General features: G+C 38.8%; 1 long non-coding RNA gene and 1 pseudogene across 1 annotated transcript in view; both read right to left on the minus strand.

The window, feature by feature from the left end:
* The window catches only part of LOC133880325 (uncharacterized), a 34,924-nt gene that overhangs the window by 14,378 nt on the left and 176 nt on the right, over positions 1–20,370 (minus strand). Inside the window, exons 2-4 of the long non-coding RNA XR_009902238.1 lie at positions 15,915–16,002; positions 15,799–15,837; positions 10,337–10,401 (exon numbers count right to left, since the gene is read on the minus strand). This is a non-coding gene — a long non-coding RNA (uncharacterized LOC133880325). The remainder of the gene's footprint in view (positions 1–10,336; positions 10,402–15,798; positions 15,838–15,914; positions 16,003–20,370) is intronic.
* On the minus strand, positions 266–7,443 carry LOC133879459 (large ribosomal subunit protein uL10-like; annotated as a pseudogene).

Genomic DNA, 20,370 nt, shown 5'->3' on the forward strand with positions numbered 1-20,370 from the left:
ATAGAGATCCTATGTATTGTAAAATCATTAATGGGATAAGAGCACAATGTAGCGCTTAGGGCTTGATCTTGTGGACGTAGATCATAGACCGAACCATATAAAATCTTTGTGTCTATTTTATTATTTCGCACTTTGTGTTTAATTTATTTTACATCTTTTCTTTCATGGTATCAGAGCTAAGCTAACACCAGTGTTCGATCCCAGTGGTCCTGTGAATTTTCCCTCTTTTTTTTTATTAATTTATAATGAAAGGTACTATGCCATATTAAACTTGAGAATCCCTCCAACAAAACTTTGTAAAAAAAAAATACAATAATAATAAACTCAGGCACTCGATCCAAAAGAAAGTAATTGAAAGCATTAACGTCATAATATAAAAAGCATAACCAACCAGAACTTAATCGAACAAATAAAAACCCATGTTATCATCTGACTCTTCGACCAACTCATCCTTCTCTTCCTCCTTGGCAGCAGCAACTGCAGGGGCCGCACCAGAATCAGGTGCAACAACAGTGGCAAAAGCAACAACAAACTTGCTTGGATCCTTTAGAAACTCCTTAGCTTTCTCTGCCTAGGGGAAGGAATACTTCGTGCCAATAGCAATTGCAAGAACATTCTTGTAGCCATTGATGAACATATGCGGTGCAGCTGCTAGGGTTGGGTGCGAGATAGCCAGTGACAATGAAGTAACCAATGCAACATCAGTGGCAAACTTCTCAATAAGGTCATCCTTAGTCAGATCAAGTACCTCAAGGCTGAAGACTGACTCATTGTCATAAACAGATAGGACAACACCACCATAAGAGAATGGCCCTATGCCAAGCTTTGCAAGCAAGGCAGCCTCAGAGGAACCAACCTTGTCACCCTTCGTAATAAGTTCCACAGGGGTGATAATTTCAACAGTACTTTTGTTAATCTTGGTTGGAATGTTAAGAACCTGGAAGAAAAGAGGTCTAACAAGGGTCAAGTCTGATGTCCTCCAGGAGGGACAACAACATCAATTGGAGCAACCAAACCAACACGAGCAGGTGCTCCAACATTCTACTTGGGGACATCTCCACTGACCTCCTTCAAATCACCCTTGGTGAAAATCAGCCCCACATTGCCCACAAGGAGGGGAATGAGGCTGAGGAAGGCACTGTTGTCGATCTTGTCAGAATGGATCCCAATGGAGCGCTTCGTTAGAACAGTTTTCGAGTCGATATCTTCTACGTCGCCTAGTAGTACCCTTCCAAGGATCACTGCAAATGCAAAGGAAATCAGATAAAAGAGCTTGCTTGAAGCAATCATGCCTTGACGAGCACATAGGGACTAATAAGGAGTATAATCTCCATATAATTGCTAGTCGTTTCTTTCCTAGTCTAATAAGGAAAATTTATTCCAAATAAGATTATAGGCTATTCGTGAGTATTCTTTCTCACTAGGGTCTGAGTCAATGATGGCTAAACCTAGCCTTGTAACATGTAGCTATTATTCCTCTAGGGTTCCTACATGTAAACAGCGGCTAGGGTTCCTGCATGATATAAATGACAGCTAGACCTAATGGTTATGTCTTATGACCTAGCCGTCTCATATTTAAGCATAATTCTAATGAATAAAATATCATGCTCGAGTATTATCAAAACCTAGAACATCTTTCGGTGTCTTGGAGGTCACGGCTCTCTCGAAGTAGCCCATATCCTTTTCTCTCAGTTCTTGTATTGTTCAGTTCACATCAAGTGGTATCAGAGCAAGGTTGATTGTTTTCTACAACAATCACCTATCCATGCCCATCACCATGTCTTTCCAAATTTTCTTCAGTGCAAAGCAACAAGGATAGAAAAGATGCGGTCAGAATTCCTTGCGTGGAATGAAAAATTCACCAAAAATATGGAGGAGCATATGAGCAAAAAGAAAAAAAAAAAAAATTGATAAGTAAGAGCATATGAGAAAAATTAAAAGTTTGTCTACACCACACCCCTCTCAAGCAAGCCAATCCTTGCCCATAACACCTACCCACCGGCTACCACCGTCACAAAAAAAGAAAAAAAGAGTTGTTGAAGCAACAAAAATCCATCCACACCGGCGTCCCACCAAACCACCGTCGACCAAACGCAAATCAACCCAGCTTAGCCGCAAATTTGGAAAGCACCAGACCCAACCTTCCAAAAGCACTGTCATCAACTCACGCCGCGCCTCCACACCTATGGGAGTCACTTGTGTTCATTGTGGTGCGAGAGAGATAAAGAAGAGAGTTTTTGTTTGGCTTTGGTTCAGGAAAAAAAAAATATATTGATGGGAGAAGATGATGATGGAGGTGTGGTCATGGGAGATGAGGATGACAAAGAATACATCTGGCAACATTTTCCACCTTGAGGACAAGGGCAATGTTAGGGGGAGGGATGATGTAATAAGGAGTATAATCTCCATATAATTGCTAGTCGTTTCTTTCCTAGTCTAATAAGGAAAATATATTACAAATAAGGTTATAGGCTATTCGTGAGTAAGGTTATAGGCTATTTGTGAGTATTCTTTCTCACTAGTCTAAGTCAATGACGGCTAAACCTAGCGTTGTAACAATAGCTATTATTCCTCTAGGGTTCCTGCATGATGTAAATGAAAGCTAGACTTAATGGTTATGCCTTATGACCTAGCCATCCCCCATTTAAGCATAATCTTAATGAATAAAATATCATGCTTGAGTTTTATCAAAACCTAGAAAATCTTTTGGTGTCTTGGAGGTCACGGCTCCCTCAATTTTAGCTCATATCCTTTTCCCTTGGTTCTTGTACTGTTTAGTTCACATCATTGCTGAAGCGAGCCGGCGAGCGATAACTTCGATGCCTAAGTCAGATGATAATATTTAGAGAGAAAACCTTTAGAAGACTTGTGTTTGTGTGTGTGTGTGTGTTATGCCAAAAATTACCTCTTACCTCTATGTTTTTCCCTTGTATCTGTCCCAGTGTACTTCATCATGACGTCGGGTCCGTCCCTGCCTTCTACTTCTTTAGGCGGCTAGTCATCTCCTGTTCCCTCTTTTTCTATATTATGTGGTCCTAACATTTAATTCTGAATTTATTAACTATCCCATCATTCACTTTGACGTCTACTCAATCCTCCTTATGCTTAGTGTTCTCGAGGCTCTAGGAGAATTTCTAAGAAGCCGGTTGCGGTTGTTCGAATTGCTGAGGCGATTGCTGACCCGATAGCCAGCTTGGGTCGCCACCCGTTTCTCCAATGCACTGTGAATAATAGCGAGGCATCTTCTCCATTTGCGAGCGATGTCTGGTCCTGGTCCAATGCCTGTTCCTTGGTAGGCAACTGGCGGGGACCCTCTGAGGTATGTACTATACCTGCGAGGCCCATATCTGGCACCATTCGGATGGGCTGGTGGACGCAAGCCATACTTGCCCGACCCATGTTCCAACAATTACCTCCCAATTCTCTTTAGCACTCACGTGTCCGAAGGGATAAAGGAAATTAAGTGATAATTTGATGCTTCGGTTCTAACGAGTCGAATATTACAAGTTCCTAGGTTTGCTGTTTATATTCGTGTTTTTCTCGCGCAAGTGAAGTGATGCCAAAGCTGGAAGGTCGGGGCATGTAGGGTCTTGGTACTTTCCTTTATCACGCTTCAAGTTTACCACTTGGCTTCCTACTTGCGAAGTTTCTCTTTTTATTTAATCGGTTCCGCAGCTTCAATTTTGAGTTGTTTTGTAGTTATTTTTCTCTTGTGGTGGTGTCTGGTTTTCCATGGAAGGGTGGTGCTCAGAAATCTTCTTGTGCCTGTAATCATCAGAGCGCTTGCCAAGGAGACGGCATTCCAGCAGTTTCATCTCGCAAACTGCGCCCACTTAATGTTCCAGGACATTCTTATGAGAAAAAGCTTTCCACGGCTCGAAGATCAGTTTGTTCGTGAGCGCAGGGGGTGGGAACCTGGATCAATCCAGTGATTTCTATGCACCCCCGACCCGTGGACGGTTGACGTCCACTCGCTTTCAGAGAGTGAGTTAAGAGCCACCGTGTTGGAGGCTCGCGAGCAGTTAGATGAGCAAATTTTGCATGATGTGATGCATCTACAATTGGAAGAGAGTTGGGCTTCCAACGAGACGGTTCAAAAATTTGCGAACACTAAGGGCTTCCGTCATGTTCACAAACTAGGACGGCTAGAGGGGAAGGAGTTCGCTTGGAGGAGCGATAGGCGCGCGAAGCAAGTGTTGGCAGAGCGCAGCCGTTGTCGGTCACTGCGTGTGGAAGTGTGCGCTTGACGACCTGACCACTTGGGGGGGCTTCTGACGACCATGAAGAGTTTCTGGGCGATGGTGGTGGTTGCTAGCGAGCAGCACAAATTTATTTTGCTAACACATAGTTGTTGGTGTTTTCTAATCATTTGTTTTACTGTTTTTTGTTTTCCACGGGCCACCAAGATAGCCCCATATTTTGTTATTATAATTGGGTGTTATTTTTGTTTCTTCTCTGGTTGGTTTGTCCAACTCTGAGATTATTGACATTTATTGAGGAGGTTGTTTTTTATGCGAGGAGCTTGAATTCCAACGGCTTGATTCGTAATTGTACCTAGCTTTTCTTTTCTTTTTTGCACTATAGGTCATTCCTAACGTGTCCTCCCCCCACCAAAAAAAAACGCTCACTGGGATCACGCTGTTAAGATCGTAGCGAGCGGTTTGAACACTTGTGACATTTTGGCAAGTGGGCTCGTTACCCTGCCGTCTTCAATTTTCGCGATGTACCCCCCAATCACTAGGTGGGATCGCTTCGTCACGATCCTAGCCGGTATTACGATGGGTGGGGCCACCAACTTTTTATTTTTCACAATGTAATCCCGAATTGCTGGGTGGGATGGCTTCGGCACGATCCCAGCCAGCATTACGATCAGTGGGCCCACCAACTTTTTATTTTTCGCGATGTACCCCCCAATCGTTGGGTGAGATTGCTTCCTCACGATCTCAGCCAGCATTACGATCGGTGAGGCCATCGACCTTTTAATTTTTCGCGATGTACCCCCCCCCCCAAACAAAATCGCTAGGTGGGATCGCGACGAAGCGACCCAAGCCAACATTACGATCGGTGGTGCCACCAACTTTTTATTTTTCGCGATGTACCCCAATCGCCGGGTGGGATTGCGAAAGGGAATCAGGGCGTTTTCATAGAGTTGGTAGACGAAATTGTTGAGGAAGACGGTATTGCTCCACGAAATTGTCGAGGAAGACGGGATCTTTGGCGGACTGATCCCAATTACCGCCTACTCCCGCACCCACAAACAAATCGATCTCGGACGCGAATCTCCAACCCATGGAAAGCTCATCCTCGTAAGAATGTCCTCGAACATTAAGCAGGCGCAGTTCGGGAGATGAATTTGTGGGAACGTCGTCCCCTTGGCGAGCGCTCTTATAATTACCAGCACAAAAAGATTTATGAGCACCACCCCTCCATGGAAAACCAGACGCCATCACAAGAGAAAAATAACTACAAATCGACTCAAAACTGAAGCTACAAAACCGATTGACAGGATCTGTTAATGTCCGTGAAGTCAAAGCACATTCTCCATTTCCCATTTGTCTTCTTCACCATCACCATGTTCGTCAACCAGTCGGGATAATGCACCTCCCTAATGAATCCAGCGTTAAGGAGCTTTTCAACTTCGGCATCAACCGCCATGCTCCTTTCAGGTGGCGAAATGTCTCTTCTTTTGTTTCACAGGCTTGGCTGTGGGATCTACACTAAGCGCGTGGGTGATGATTTCGGGGTCGATCCCGAGCATATCTTGATGTGTCCAGGCGAACACATTGTTGTTCTTCCTCAAAAAGTTGTGGAAAGTTCCTCCTTCATTTCGTCAGGGAGCTAGGCTCCAATCCTTACTTTCTGATCTGGGTTTCCTATCACCAACTCAATCAGCTCTCCCGCCGGTTCAACTTGCCTCAATGCTCATTGGTCTCTGAAGTTGGTCTCAACTGATAAAGTCTCATTCGCGCCCCTTTGTTTTGGGATCACGCTGGCGGCCGATGCCTAAGTCAAATCATGATCTTTAGAGAGAAAACCTTTAGAAGACTTGTTTTTCAATGTGTGTGTGTGTGTGTGTGTGTGTGTGTTATGCCAAAAATTACCTCTTACCTCTATGTTTTTCCCTTATATCTGTCCCAGTGTACTTCATCATGACGTCGGGTCCATCCCTGCCTTCTACTTCTTAGGCGGCTAGTCATCTCTTGTTCCCTCTTTTTCTACATTTTGTGGTCCTAAACTTTAATTCTGAATTTCTTAACTATCCCATCAATCACTTTCACGTCTACTCAATCTTCCTTACGCTTAGTGTTCTCGGGGATCTAGGAGAATTCCTAACAAGCCGATCGCGGTTGTTTGAATGGCTAAGGCGATCGCTGACCCGATAGTCAGCTTGGGTCGCACCCGTTTGTCCTATGCGATGTGAATAATAGCGAGTTGTCTTCTCCATTTGCGAACGATGTCTGGTCCTGGTCCAACGCCGGTTCCTTGGTGGGCAACTGGCGGGGACTTGTTCTTCAAGTGGGCCCCCTTTGAGGTTTGGACCATACTTGCGAGGCCTATATCTTGGCATTCGGATGGGCTGGTAGACGCGGGCCGTACTTGCCCGGTGCATGTCCCAACACACTTCATCATGGTGTTCTTGCCCATGAGCACCACAGATTCGCCACGCAGACCCTTGTGAATGTTTTGGAGCTGGTTGGATTCAACGTTTTCAGCCACCACCAACAGCATCTTGTTGTACTCGTCCAAAAGTTGGCACAGCTTCCCATCGTACACGATCTTCTTGTCAGGCTTCGAGAGTTTTCCCATAATTTTCCTACGATGTTATGGGGTATTTCGGAGAAAACCTAAGAAATGGATATACAGAAGGTTGCCTAAGTAAATCGAGGGCCAAGACAAAGCTGAGGACTCGGTCCAGGCGGGCAGCGATACAGTGCCGTCTCTACTTCAACCTCTTTATCGACTATGCTAGGGTTTGGGAGGTTTTGAGGTGGAAGGAGGTTGGTAGGTGATGTGAACCAAACGAATAATAACTAAGGGAAAAGGATATGGGCTACTTCAAGGAAGTTGTGACCTCCAAGACACCAAAAGATGTTCTAGGTTTTGATTATACTCGAGCATGATATTTTATTCATTAGGATTATGCTTAAATAAGAGATGGTTAGGTTATAAGGCATAACCATTAAGTCTAACCGTCATTTACATCATGCAGGAACCCTAGAGGAATAATAGCTACATGTTACAAGGCTAGGTTTAGCAGTCATTGACTTAGACCCTAGTGAGAAAGAATACTTACAAATAGCCTATAACCTTATTTGGAATATCTATTCCTTATTAGACTAGACTACAAAATAAATGGAGATTTACTCCCTATTAGTCTCTAACTTAACTCCCAAGAAAAGATTACATCATTCCCTTCCCCTAACAATTTCCTTGTCCCCACGGAAAATCTCTAAGAAACTACTCTTGAAATCCCTTAAAACCCTTCTAAAATTATAAATTATGAAAATAACAAATATTAAAAACTAAACCAAGGCTTTGTCTGCTTCAATCAATAGCATGGTCCTGACCAGTTATGAGCTCCGATCCAGAGATAAAATTCCAAAACACAAGGACCTGTGTTTTCTTTCTCTCTTCCTTAACCAAGCAAAAACACGTCTCTTCTTTCTTTTATTTCTGAGAGTGTGGCAGCTGGGCTATGCTGCAGTAACTATTGCGTGTGGGGTGGCCTGCAACGGCGGAAGACTTGACAGTGAGAAGCTTTCAGCGGTGTGGCGGTTAACCACGCATCAAGAAGCCCGGGTTTGGTGATTTCGGGATGTGTGGCTAGGGTGGGCTACTCGAGGTTGACAAGGAAACCATAGCGGCTGCTTGATGCGATGTGTTATAGCGAGTCTGTAAAACGAATGGCGGATATGTGGTGGCCGGTGCATCTGGGATGACGGTTGCTGTTGGTGAACTAAACGGCACAGATCTACGACTAAGGGTGGTGCCGGTGGGATAGGTGTTATGGGTAGGGATTGGCCTACTGGAGAGGTGTGTGGTAGAAAAAAACTTTTAATTCTTCTCACATGCTCCTCCATATGTTTGCTAGATTTATCTTTCCACACTAGAAAATCTAATCGCATCTTTTCTAGCCTTGCTTGTTGCTCTGCGCCCAAAAAGATTTGAAAAGACATAGTGAGAGTGTAGATCGGTGATTGCTGGAGAAAACAATCAACCGGGCCTCTATGATTAACAATTGCTTGTTAACAAGAGGAACCCTAACTCTGATACCACATGATGTGAACCAAACAAATAAGATCCAAGGGAAAAGGATATGGGCTACTTCAAGGGAGCCATGACCTCTAAGACACCAAAAGATGTTTTAGGTTTTGTTAATACTCAAGCATGATATTTTATTCGTTAGGATTATGCTTAAATAGGAGACGACTAGGTCATAAGACATAACCATTAGATCTAGCCATCATTTACATCATGCAAGAACCCTAGAGGAATAATAGCTACATGTTACAAGGCTAGGTTTAGCCATCATTGACTTAGACCCTAGTGAGAAAGAATACTCACGAATAACCTATAGGCTATAACCTTATTTGGAATATCTATTCCTTATTAGACTAGACTACAAAATAAATGAAGATTTACTCCCTATTAGTCTCTAACTTAACTCTCAAGAAAAGATTACATCAGTAAGGTTTAGGGTTTTGTTGTCCTATCCGTTCACCAACACCGAGAAGAAGGCCGAGGAAACACAATAAGCTATCCAAGAGCATCATTTCCCGCCAAACCTACACCTCAGCATATACAGCAGAAAAATCACAATTAACATGATCATATGCTTTTTCTAAGTGATATTGGACATCGAAATTAGAATCATAAAAGAGAGGAACTTTTGCTATTATGCCAAATTGACATAGAACAAAACTTGTCCATGCGGGTTTATGAATCTATGGATCTAGAGTCTCGAATTATTAATAAAAAAAAATTAAAAATTAAAAAAAATAATAATAATTGTTTTTTGATTGGTATGTTACACACACCATGTGGGACTTGAACCCATGACCTCACCCTACTCCTTGTTACAAAGGGAGGAAGTACCATTTGAGCTAAAGCTCATTGGTACTTGCTAGAATTTTCTGGCAAAAATAAAGGATATGCTCTTCAGGATGGCTGGGGGAAGATATGTGCTATGAAAGATTGAAATTCAGGGTTTCAAGGTTTCAAAAGGTATAGGAAAGGATCTGATTTGTGATTCTAAAGACGTAAAGAGAGAAAATAACACACCGAGGCTAGTGCGCCTCAGTATTCAACACTTACTCTTTAATCAATTAAAGTTTGAGGTCTTTGAATTAGACTCATTGATCTTACTTAACCTACAAGGACTAGGATCCCTAGTTTGACTAGTAAACAAATTCCTAGCAAAACCCAATAAAAACTCCTAATACCAACAAACAAATTCTAGAATATTGCAGAAAAAGTATCATTAACATATTAACCCCATAAATAAATTTATTGAAAGATACTTTTTGGAATTCCAGATCTGCCACTGCACATCAAAACACCTATAACCTTTAAACTAGCAACCCCAATTTAAAGCTATTTCCACCCTAGAATCCTAACAAGACGAATTTTGAAACATAAACTATTTTGCTTCAATTGGAAATGGCATGTGCACCCTACAAAATAAACCTTGACATTAACCAAATTGGAAAGTAACATGCATAGCTACGGCAAATCAATCTTCCATCCCCGCATCAGTTTTAGATGACATTATATAATTTCCTAATGGGACTACTTACATTGGCTTTAGCACAATAGCAAAAACACACAAAGAGAGATTTTCAAGTAAAGACAACCAATTACTGAGTAATTCTAGAACTCTCTTGTGTCCCTCCAATGATAATGTGGCTTTTAAAATCACCATTGAGCTTATGATTGATCATTATTGAATTTTGATCAAATAGTGATTTTAAAAGTCAACTCATTTTAGGAGAGATACAAAAGGGACTTCTAGAATTACTCCCAAATGCAAGCTACACTTTTCTACTCTCACGTCTGTTTGCCAATGTTATTGAGAAAATAAAGCAAGCTTTTTAATGATGTGAACCATCCAACCCCAATTAAAGACCATCAAAATTTTATCTTCCTCCATTTGAACCAAAAGGATATTCATTGCCACTTGTCATGTCTTGTAAGTCATTCTTCATTTATCATATGGTTTATGTGATAAAAGCATCGTTGGAAACATCTACTTTATAAAAGAGAGGCGCCTTCATAAATAACAATTCCATGTAAAACTATAATGGAGCGACTAGTGTTGACCATTGACAAAAGTTACCTGATCAAAATCTCTCCCAAATTGCCAGTGAATTGCCCATCAATGTATTCTTCAGTGTTAGCTAGCTGCACATAAGAATTCATATATGTGATAATTTTAGCAGCTACTGAAATGAATATAACAAACAAACAAAAATAAAATCTAGATGTGTATTCATATGAGAAGGTTAAACTAGCTAAGTATATTTCAAGTTCACACATTTTAGTAGTGTCTGAAATGTATTTCAAGCAACCACATATCTACATAAGGCAAAAATGGACCTTTTTTCTTTTTATTTTTACTCGCACAGTCGACATGGTTCAAACACAATAAGTTTCACAAGACATGAGGTGAAATTATCCAATGAAAACTTTATTCATATCTTGATTTATGGTTTATTCTTTTTCAGGTTTATGTAAGATTCTAAAAAAAAATAAAATCAAGCTACGTTATCGAACCTAATCTCAAAGATAAGTCCTGATGAATATTTAGATGAGAAGACGATAACGAGCATGTGATAAACAGGACTATGATCTATGCAGCTCATCTCAATCTTTAACAATAGATGGCATAATAAAAATTAGTGATAACCAGTCTACATGTGCTTGTTATGGGCTTTAGGATTGGAAAAACGATGTTCCTAGGGTTTATTGTAATGAGGAGAAGGTTTTAGGGTTTGTGCAATGTTTATGGTCCAATAAGTAGGATTTTTTTTTTTTAATAAGTGCAGATTTTATAAATAACAGCGTAAGGCGCCCCTAGTACACACAGAGTATACAAGAGACAAATGCCTCAACACCAACCTAACCCAAGCAAAACCCACGAGAAACCCAAATCCCCAAAAACAGTAGAAGCCCCAGTTGAACACCCAAACCAGCCCCGAAAGCACCCAACCCAACAAACCCCCCAAAACCCACCAGAAACCCCGAACAACCCTCCCAAAAAAACACCAACAAACCTAACACCCAAGAGAGACACCGAAAACCCGAGCCAACAAAAACTGAGAAAAACAAACCCTAAATTCAAAGGAAATGCCAGAAATACAGGGGAAAAAAGAAGACAAAAAAATGCAGAGACGATGGCGTGTGCCACCACATGAGCCGGAACCCACCGGAGAAACCATCGGACAGCACGGAAATTGCCAGAGAAGCCACTGGAGAGGCGTGTGCGCTGTGAAGAAGTCCCAAAGGCCGTAGATCTAACATCCAAGCTTCAAAAAACACCAACGGCCACGCCCGCCAGAACGGCGCATGCACGGCCACCCGCTGCAACACTGATGGCAGGGTAGAGCCAGACCACGACGGAGAACCCCCCCGGTGAGGCATACACGGGGAGGAGGACCCAACCACCGTTGATCTACTACCCAAGAGCAAAAGAACCCATCAACCACACACAGCAGCGCGGCAGCCATCCACAGAATCGACGTCAACGATTAAGACAGGAACAAGCCGGAAAGGCCTCGGGCGGGGCGCGTGTGCGCCAAAGAAAGCCCAACCACCGTAGATCTACACCCAAGAAGAGGAGAAACCTCAAACTAAAAGACCTAAAAGAAGAAGAAAAGCACTAGAGGAAGAGGAAGGAACCGTCCCTCCCTCCTCACTAGACGGATCAGAGAAGAGACCTAAGGGTTTTTCTGAGATGGAGACAAGAGAGAGAGGGGCTGAGAAGAGAGACGAGGCCAGAATGATTAGAATTAGGTCCCGGCTCTAGGGTGTTGATTAGAAGTAGGATTTAAAACAAGCTTTGGAAAGTTGCGGAATCTGCTAACAATGACTGACCGAAGAGTTCAGAGTTCAATTTTAAGCATTATTCAATGGCTAAAAAACATGAACAATTTAATTTTTAAAGGATTTAGAGGGTAAAAAATGATGTGTGCTAAAGAAGAAGACTAGGCACTCTTGCCTCAAAACATAAATCTCTCAATCTCCTATTATCAAAGTCCTAGAAATTATTACGTCCATTGAAAAAAAATTTGCAAGGCCTTATGATATTCTTTAATCTACTAAAAGTGAGAATTCTAATTTGACTAGTAAAAGACAAACTTGAACTCGAAAGAAAATAAACCCAAAATACTTAAGAAATCCTAGAAAGTCCCAAAGTGGACTCAATTACCACTATACCCTTATAAAACTAACCATCACTCATAAAGTAAGACCCAAATCAAAAACAGTTTTAATGCTAAACTTCTAATGGCTTGACCTTCTAAGGGCCTGTTTGGTATTGCATTAAGGAGCTTAAAAAGTACTTTTAATACATAGAAAGCTGTGCAAAGCATAAATAGGTATGTTTGGTAAAAAACTCAAAAAAGTATTTCTTTGACTTTTTTGCTCTAAAAATGCCAAAACGCACTTTTGAGAAAAGCTTGAAAATTAAGCTTTTTCTCAAAAGCTATTTTTGAATATAAAAGCTCTATTTTCCAACATAAAGAAGATATGATTTGCAAGTTGTTTGCCTTGCTAGAATAGAGCATAGGCATGTGTACATATAAGAGAGGAATTACAAGTATTGTTAGTGATAAAGTTCACTCCAATACAAAGACTCAAGACTCTAGGACTCTCAGTTGCTCAACTAAAGATAAAGATAAATCTTGTACATCTAATCTTTAAGTCATACACTTGAACTCAAACACTAAGAGATAAGTCTTATCATAGTCGACTATCTCTTGTTAGCTAGATAGGTTTAAAAAGTTTGAACTTAAACTCTATCTTTATCATCTTTATCATCTATCTTTTGCTACATGATGCAGAAGTTGTAATTCAATATACTTGTAATTCCTCTCTTATATATACACACGCCTATGCTCTATTCAAGCAAGGCAAACAACCTTCAAATCATATCTTCTATATGGTATCAGAGCCAATACTGACCAACGTCAATCTCCCTTCCGCTACTACCAATCAAATGGCTATCAACCCAACCAGAATTCCTTCCCTAGTTGCCAACCCACCACCTGTTGCAAATCCACCCCCAGCTGCAAACCCACCTGCACTCCCAACCCTCATCACCTTCAACCATTTTAATCCTCTCAAACTCACACCCGGCAACTACAATCATTGGATTCTGCAGATTGTTCCCCATCTCAAAGGGGGAAATTTATTCGGTTATGTGGATGGAACTCACCGTTCTCCACCTCTGACCTTGGTGACTACGACGGCTGGTGTTGTTTCCGTCAGCCCCAATCCAGAATTCCTTCACTGGCAGATGCAAGACCAGTTGATTCTCGGCGCAATAAATTCCTCCCTCTCGGAGAAGATGCTCTCTCATGTCACTCGCTGCGCCACCTCCCGAGAAGCTTGCCTGACTCTGGACACTTTATTTGCTTCCCAGTCACATGCACGACTTCCAACTGGCCACCTCAAGAAGTGCAGTTCCTCCATCAGGGATTACTATCAACACTTCCAACAAATCGGCCAGTGAGGAGGAAAGAAACCATCTCAAAGTTACTGAGTGGTTTGTTCACGACAGCCAGCGCATCAGCAAGTTGCTGGAAGTGTTGATAGCAATCCCTGATGGAGGAACTGCACTTCTTGAGGTGGCCAGTTGGAAGTGCACGTTCATTGTTCATGCATGTGACTGGGAAGCAAATTAAGTCTCCAGAGTCAGCCAAGTTTCTCGGGAGGTGGCGCAATGAGTGACATGAGAGAGCATCTTCTCCGAGAGGGAGGAATTTATGGCGCCGAGAATCAACTAGTCCTACATCTGCCAGTGAAGGAATTCTAGATTGGGGCTGATGGAAACAACACCATCCGTCGTAGTCACCAGGGTCGGAGGTGGAGAACGGTGAGTTCCATCCACATAACCGAATAAATTTCCCCCTTTGAGATGGGGAACAATCTGCGGAATCCAATGATTGTAGTTGCCGGGTGTGAGTTTGAGAGGATTAAAATGGTTGAAGGTGATGAGGGTTGGGAGTGCAGGTGGGTTTGCAGCTAGGGGTGGATTTGCAACAGGTGGTGGGTTGGCAACTAGGGGAGGAATTCCGGTTGGGTTGACAGCCATTTGATTGGTAGTAGCGGAAGGAAGATTGACGTTTGTCAGTATTGGCTCTAATACCATATAGAAGATATGATTTGTAGGTTGTTTGCCTTGCTAGAATAAAGCATAGGCTTGTGTATCTATAAGAGAGGAATTACAAGTATATTGAATGACAACTTATGCATCATGTAGCAGGAGATAGATGATAGAGATAGAGCTTAAATTCAAACTATTTAAACCTATCTAGCTAACAAGAGATAGTCGACTATGATAAGACTTATCTCTTAGTGTTTGAGTTCAAGTATATGACTTAAAGATTAGATGTACAAGATTTATCTTTATCTTCAGTTGAGCAGCTGAGTCCTAGAGTCTTAAGTCTTTGCATTGGAGTGAACTTTATCACTAACACAACACAATCCCAAACAGGCTGTAAACCAAATAAGACTTGACCCAATATGTGTTGCGACAAAATAAATGTTGGAATCTACGAAGTTACAAAGTAACAGCAAATAAATCTTCCATGGTTGCATCATTAGGTCATAATGCAAGCTAAAACTTCAAATTTAGATTTTATATGATTTTTTATTCCAAAATTTAAAGGAAATTCAACTTGCATAGTAAAAATACAAACATATGAACTAGAATTCTATACTTAAGGAATAATTAGACTTATCAAAAAAATTCTATACTATAAACTTCTCTTCCAATCACTCTACCATTTCTCTTCCCTTGATCTACCAGGAAACATAAAACCCAACCATCATGTTGAAAGAGTTTTTAATTCAAGCAAAATGGTATCACAGTGCATCAGCCTTATTCCAAGTATCAGCCAAATTTCTTCTTTCTTCTATTAATATCTTTTCATTTTTCTTTTTTCTTTTTTCTTTTTTTTTAAACAGAACACTTTCTTTCAAATTATGGATTGCATGGATGGAAGTTTTGTTATCCTTTTTCACTTTGGCATGATCCACAAACACTAGTCAGTAACTCATGGTTTGTTTAGGGGAAGAAGATGCAACAATGAAATGTTGGAGGACCTTAACAGCCCTCTTATTGGTCTATCGAGACCCATTTAGGGTAAAAGAAGCTTAGCACATCAATACCCCGTTGTAGCCCATAAGAAGCTTTTCCTAGCCTCTTTATTCCATAAGGACCACTCTAGTGAAGATTTTAATGTTAGAATCATCCATAAACAAACAGTATCCAACAGCAAGGCACAACGAACCTTGAGGATCAAATACAAGAAGCTTTCTTTGAGATTCCCATGAATTTAGGGGGAGTGTAAGCATATGAGAAGTATTACCATGATGAGTATACAAAAGAAAACTTCTGTGTATCTCACAGCAACAGTATAATACTCCCTCATTTTTTAAGAGAAGCAAGCTATCTGAAGTGGAAGCTAAGAACCTATAAATTATAGCCTCCTAAGCATAAAAAAAGACTTGTATCAACACAAACATGAAATGGGATACAGTAAAAAAGAGAAAAAAATGATTGCAAAGTAGTACCTGCAAGTTCCATGTATGAATCCATTGAGGCTAGAAAACCTGAATAGACAGATAAATAAACCTGAATTAGAACCTGTTAAGTGTGTGTCTATCACCAAGCAGTGAAAGTAACATACCTTTGTACTCCATTCCCCACTTGAGTTTCACAATGATAGGCTTCCCAGTCAAATTGTTCAAGAAAGGTTTTGGGTTAACTGGGATAGACTGCAATATTCCAAAAATAAATAAATGAAAATTAAGAAGCTCATATTAGAGCTGTTAGATTCTCAACCACGAAAAAATAAATAAATAAATAAAATTATATATATATATTTATTTATCGATGAGTTGAGCCAAAAACACAAACTGAAATTATTCACCAGGCATGGCCAGATTTAAGCATACACAATTGGCAGGGTCCAATCACTTTTTAGAACTTGTTGATAGGGTGCTTTCTACTAGAATATACAATAATTTGTCAAATTCTTCAATTCCTTGTCCATGCTTTCTCTCGGAGAAACATGATTTAAATTTCAGTTCAAAATAACTTACAGAAAAGCTCACCGGATATGGGTTATCTTGGGTTATACCTAGATGAGTACTTGATTTGTTGCTTGTTGGTGAACTGCCAACGAGTGTGGAAGATAGTGTCTTCGTACCTTTTGTGATGTTTATGGAGGAAAAGTAATGATAGGTGTTTTGAGGACCACAAGAGGAATTTAGAGAAGATAAAGTCTTAATTTTTCAACACTTTGTAACTTTGGACAGCTGCTTACGTTTCTTCTTAAGTAATTAGTTATCATGATTTTCTTGTTTTTTTTGCCCCTACCACCTAGGTGGCTTCTCTTGTATACTTCCTATGTATACGAGGACGCCTTACCCTTTTAATGATATTTCGATTAATAATAAATAATTTTTTTTAAAAAAAAAAAAAAAAAAAAAAAAAAAAAAAAAAAGAAGTTAAAATTGATTTGACAAAGTTAAAACTGATCAAGTATACCTACACAGATAAAACATCTAGTAAAGAAAAGAAGTTTCTTTTATCACGTGCTTTATGCTCTCACAAGTAGTGTTCACAATCAACTTTTACCAATTTTCCATTGTTCCACCTGTAGATTTTGAATATAATCCATAAAAACCAATGTGAAGCATTCACAAAGTAGCAAAGATAAATTTTTATAAGTTTTCTTCAATTAAAGCAGGAGGATGGACTTAAGGCAATATAGACCATCAAGATGAAAGATTTCTAATCAACATAAGGACTTGCCACTGAGAGATCTCTATGAGCATTCACAGCAACTTCCCTTTGATTTTCCCTAAATTTAGGAAACAAAACTACATTTTGCTTCCATATCCAAATACATTTCACAATACCTTCCCTTATCTTTCGTTATACCATTAAAATATTATTTCTTTACATAATACAAGTTCCATACCCTCACTTTTTTTACAAAATTCCAACACAATCCCCAATGAAAGGCAAAGAGAGAGAGAGAGAGAAATATTTTGTGTTAAACTAATAGATAGGGAAGCTATCGGGAAGCTAAAGTGTTTCTTAATGCATTGGATAACACTGTAGCATACCTAATGTTTAGGGAAGCAATAGGGAAGTTGCTGCATGTGATTTTTTGTGGTTTTTTATTTAGATTTTCACTATATTTAAGAAAGGGAAGAGGTTATAGGGAAGTTGATGTGAGTGCTCTAACCAACTTAAGGACCTACCACTAAAGACCAAGTATCCATATAAGATAGTAGACTTCAATAAAAAAATCAATAGGGAACTTGGTTTTTACTTATCTAAACCTACTCTTGAAAAACAAAACTTTTGAGGTCGGAAGAAGGTCCCTTAGGTATGACTTAACAAGCATTCACGTATTGAGTCAGATACAAGAATCTTATTTCACAGTAAGGAAAAATTCCAAACTTAAACACTGGCCAATAAATTCATCATGATATGGAACCCAATTACGCTGAACCAGGTAGAAATTTTAAAACAAGAAGATATAATAGTTGAATTAATTGATAAATCACTAATTCATAATTAGAAAGGAATATTTATTAAAAGATTTTATTAAGAAACCTGATCCCTTGGAACAACCATATAGTTTTACAAAAATAATGAATAAATTCAATAAAAAAGGAGAACCAACAACTTTACAAGATTTACAAACATAAAAAAAAAAAATTTAATAAAAGAGTTAAAAAAAACTTCTAACATACAATTACAGGTTTCAAATGAACAACTAATCCAAGAAATTCTCATGAGAAAATTAGACAAAGAAGTTACAAAAACATTTGAACGACACATCACATACTAGAGAAATAAATATTGATTATGATGAATTTAAAAATTAACAGAACAAGATTTTATAAATCTATTTGATAAAATCAATTTTCAGAAATGGCATGCAGAATTAACACTTATACAAACAAAGAATATCAATTCACTACAATAGCACTATTAGATTCTGGAGCCAATATGAATTGTATACAAGGAATAATACCAACTAAATATTTTAAAAAATTATCCCAAGCAAGTGGTGCTAAATTAAATATTAATTATAAACTTCCAAATGCTCATATTTGCAACATTGAAATATGTTTTAAAACACTTTATTCTTGCAAAAAAAATACTACTTCAAAAGTAATCTTAGGAAATCCATTCTTGGCATTACTTTATCCATTTCAAATATTAGACAAAGGAATCACTACTAATGTGTTAGGGCAAGAAGTTACTTTTAAATTTCTTATGTCCCCATTCTCAAAAGAAATAAATTTACTTAAAAGGAATTTATGTCTCACGAAGTATAAATATTATTACAAGGGAAAAAATTACTAAAAAAGAAAAACAAGAATTAAAGTACAAAAGAACAGAAGAACAATTGAAAAACCCATTATTACAACAAAAGATTGATATTTTTAAACAGAAAATAGAACATAAAATTTGTTCAAATTTACCTCATGCCTTTTGGCATAGAAAGAAACATATAGTGCAATTACCATATGAAAAATATTTTAAAGAAAAAAAATATTCCAACAAAAGCAAGACCGATTCATATGAACCAAGAATTATTAGAAAATTTAAAAAAGGAAATTAAATAATTATTAGATAAAGGCTTAATTAGATAAAAGTAATTCTCCTTGGACTTGTTCTGCTTTTTATGTTCAAAAAAATGTCAAATTAGAAAGAGGTGGCCCACAATTGGTTATTAATTATAAAACACGTAACAAAGTACTCCAATGGATAAGAAATCACATCCCTAATAAATAAAAATAAATAAAATATATATATTATTAGCAAGATTACATAGTGCTACAATCTCTTTCTAAAATTTGACATGAAAAGTAGATTCTGGCAAGTACAAATTGATGAAAAAGATAAATATAAAACATCGTTCACAATTCCTTTTTGTCATTATGAATGGAGAAATGCTAAATACTACACCTACATTCACTAGGCTAATGTAGAGTGGCAATTCGTGTTCGCGTGTCAAGTTCGGGTCGTTTTGAGGTATAAGTATAAAGCTATATAGCTCAATCTGGGTTGGACCCCTCAACCCTAACCGCTGCTAATTTCGTGTTGAGCTTGTACCAAATTTTTCACGAGTCGTATCAAAAATTGTTAGCTCTAAATGTCGCATGTTAAGGCATTAGTATAAGACTATATAGATCAATACTAGCCCGACCCATCTAATTAAACGGGTCAGACCAATCAACCATAATCCGCTAATTTGTGTTGGCTTCATGTTGAATTCGCAGCATATGTAAAAAATTGTCAACCTTAGGCTGATGTGGCAGTGCCCATCAGTCCAAGAATTTTCTTTTTTTTTTTTTTTAACAATTGCTTAGGGACACTACCATATTAGCCCAGTAAAACGAGGGTATAGTATGTAGCATTGCTCTAATGAATGGAATGTAATGCCTGTGAATAATGCTATATACACACGCATTCCACCCCTATCCTACTATGCTGAAATGGCAATGACCATCAACCTTTGGATCAACCTTTTCTTTTGTAAAAAAAATAATAGGCATTACCACATCAATCCAATGGGATGAGGTGTTGTATATAGCATTTCTCAATGCCTTTGAGATTAAAAAATGCACCCAGTGAATTTCAAATATTATGAATGACATTTTTACACCATTTACTAATTTTTTTCGATTGTTTATATAGATGATGTGCTACTATTTTCTGAAACAATAGACAAACATTGGAAACATTTAGAAAAATTGTACAAATTATAACACACGCGTAACCATATATATATATATATATATATATATATATATATATATATATATATATATATATATATATATATATATATGGACAAGAAACAATGTTTGATACATTTAAATGGTTGGTTTCAGTTTTATCCGCTCCCGAATATCGAAAAGCTCATAAACAAAACTTCGAATTTATTCCCTCTTCCCACGTTTTCTCAGCAGCCAAACACGACATAAAAGGATACGCAAAGCAAAAATAGGAAAAGAAATGACTCACTAATACAAAAGACAAAACATCGGATCGCCAGGAAGTAAGAAATACAAACAAGTAGTAGAGATCAGAGAAATATAATGCGTGAAAGG

This window comes from Alnus glutinosa, chromosome 10 (genome assembly GCF_958979055.1).
Source record: "Alnus glutinosa chromosome 10, dhAlnGlut1.1, whole genome shotgun sequence".
Classification (NCBI taxonomy): Eukaryota; Viridiplantae; Streptophyta; class Magnoliopsida; order Fagales; family Betulaceae; genus Alnus; species Alnus glutinosa.